This window comes from Panthera pardus, unplaced genomic scaffold, assembly GCF_024362965.1.
Source record: "Panthera pardus isolate Hobbes unplaced genomic scaffold, ASM2436296v1 HiC_scaffold_27, whole genome shotgun sequence".
NCBI classification, from domain to species: domain Eukaryota; kingdom Metazoa; phylum Chordata; class Mammalia; order Carnivora; family Felidae; genus Panthera; species Panthera pardus.
In genome coordinates this window covers 27,039,964-27,042,692 of record NW_026526843.1, presented here as the reverse complement: position 1 = coordinate 27,042,692, position 2,729 = coordinate 27,039,964, and the positions used below count along the sequence as shown (strand labels likewise).

The following is a 2,729-nucleotide window of genomic DNA, read 5'->3' as shown; positions in this document are numbered from 1 at the left end:
TGTGTAAAATGCCAATTCATTCACTTTTGGCCGGCGCCGCCCCCAATGCCCCTCCTTTTTTAACCTGTTTTATTTTTGTTTGAAGAGGTCATTGCCCTTGCTACCAGAGACTTTACAGTTTTTTTACAATCCATTAAAGCTTTACCTGTATTAAAGAAACCAGAATTCTATTTTAATTTTAATTTTTTTAAAAATTTTTTTTTTTAACGTTTATTTATTTTTGAGACAGAGAGAGACAGAGCATGAATGGGGGAGGGTCAGAGAGAGAGGGAGACACAGAATCCGAAACAGGCTCCAGGCTCTGAGCTGTCAGCACAGAGCCCGACACGGGGCTCGAACTCACGGACCGTGAGATCGTGACCTGAGCCGAAGCCGATGCTCAACCGACTGAGCCACCCAGGCGCCCCAGAATTCTATTTTTAAAAGAATGCTTAATAAGATCGTATGGAAACAAAACCATTTATTTTAACAAAGCTATACACAGCAATTGTTTTCTAGCATACCGGGTGCTTAGTCCTGCTACCTGTATTCACAGTGAGCCTGTCCCTGCCAACACCAGTTCACTTGTAATTTTACTTCTCTTGGCCTCTTCCAACGCTTGCAATACAATACCCACAACTTAGCCCTTGATTTCAATTTCATAGTTTCTTGGAGATGTCTGGAGTTTCTTCAGATGATTTTTCTTCCACTCCTTTTGAATTTCCACTAACATATTGCCTTCGGATAGTTCTTGGCACCAAATAGGGGCTTACTGAATGAACGTTGAATGAACATATGTTCTTCAGGTGGGGGAATTAGCCTGGAAATGGGTGAGGCTCAGGTAAGGACGGCTCCATTCTCCTTGTGGTCAGTCCCCCACTGCAGCTGTTTCTGTCCCATCTGGTGGCTTCGAGCCTAAGGAAACATCCTCAGTGCTGTTCCACCAGGCCTACGCAGAGCTGGGAAGAGATGGCTCTCTTAGGTGATTTTCTTTCCAATATGGAAGTTCAGTGAGAAAGCCAAGGAAACAGACGCTCCATCCCTCCAGGTTTTCTTGTCCTCTTGCCTGCAAAAGACAGACTTTCATCAGCTAAATACTCTCTAATATAGCCAGCACCTGGCAACATGAAAACAGGGAAATTTGCTGCCTTAATGGGAAAAAAAAAAAGCATTTTTTATTTAGCCTAGAAAAACAACTTAGTAGCCAATGAATACAGTTGGGCCCTAAGGGTAAACAAGTGCATCTATACTAAATGGAGGAAGAAAAGAACCACAATTTAGAGATTAGAAAGCACCATTCAGAATTAGGCCAGTGCTGGCTAACAAACTAAGGGGAAGGGACTACTAATAACGGTATTCGTTTCTCCCTGTGTGATGCTCCTACATACCATTTGAGTTTACTAATGAAGGGGGGATGCATCCCACAACTGAGTGTCTCCTAGCTGACAGACACTGTTCTAGAAGTTTCGAGGAAATTCTGATGATGTTTTGGATCTATCTAAAGATAAAACTGCTGGAATAAAGCCAAGAGGCTCAAAAAAGATTTGAAAAGTACTTAGTGAGGAAGAGGTAGAAAAAAAGAATCCAACACATGATACCTCCTTTAACCTTCACAACTCTATGAGATAGGTACTATTATTATCTCCATTTTAGAGATGAGGAAACAGAAGTTAAGAAAATCAAGGATGACTAGTACGCTACCCACCTTTTTAAGCTCCTTTCTTTTCCAGCCCTTTCTTTTCCAATATGTCCTTTTACTCTTTATCTTCAACTTGTAGGATATGATCTAATATTTGTATCTTCTATTCACCCATTTATTCAAATGGTATTTATTGAGTGTCAGGGCTGCGCTATTCTAAGCACTGGGCCCTAAAATAGAGAATAAAATAGACAAGACAAAATTCTAGCTCCGTTGGCATTTGAAATCTGGTGAGCAACAGAGACATTAATGAATTCATCAACAAATAGATAGCCACCAACCACCAACCATTAATACGATTAAGGGGTTCTACAGAGTATAAAACTGTATAACAGGGGGAATAATTTGGTTTGAATGGGCTGTGTTCAGGAAGGGCCTTTCAAGGAAATGACTATCAAGCAGAGATCAGAAATACAATCGGGGACCCCATCAGGGCCCAGTATTACCAATCTGGGGCCTAATGTGTTTAATAATTTTATTCATTCCATAAAATTTGGTGTTTATCCACTTAAGTATTTTATCTGGCCAAGTCATTTCATTTTCAACCATCTAGTATAGAGTTGGATGCTTCGGAAAAGTGTTCTGATGGTAATTCTGTAAAAGAATCAAAATCAGTCTCAAAGAGCATAGATGATTATCTCACACATTGATTAGGTAGCTGCACCTAAAGACTGGTTGCCAAAAAGTTTACAAACTGCCTTTAAAGTGAGGACGTCACTTGAACAAAGGCACCAAAATGTGCCTTCACGAATCCCACCTGAAATGATCAAATGAGTCTGCCCAATGGGATTATCAGCAATCCCAGTTCTCTCCCCATGTATTTCTTCCAGTAGTATCATTGCACTAATTTAAACTGTTATCAGTTAGCCATTCAGGTTAAGGTAGGAGAAGATCATTATAACAGCACACAGCTAAATAAAGAATGTGGAAAGAATCTACCCACTCATTTGAGTGGCATATTCCAGGCTGAGATAAATCCTCCTCATTCAAAAATGAATTGAACTTGAAACTAACACAAGGTCAATGAAATTCTGCCGCAACATAAAAAGAA

At 40.2% G+C, this 2,729-nt stretch overlaps 1 long non-coding RNA gene across 1 annotated transcript; it reads right to left on the bottom strand.

The window, feature by feature from the left end:
* Positions 1-445: 445 nt before the first annotated feature.
* On the bottom strand, positions 446-1,903 carry LOC109250703 (uncharacterized). The gene is made up of 2 exons (XR_002073132.2): positions 1,685-1,903; positions 446-1,045 (listed from the first exon to the last, which is right to left on the bottom strand). It is a non-coding gene; the product is annotated as an uncharacterized LOC109250703 (long non-coding RNA).
* Positions 1,904-2,729: the final 826 nt, after the last annotated feature.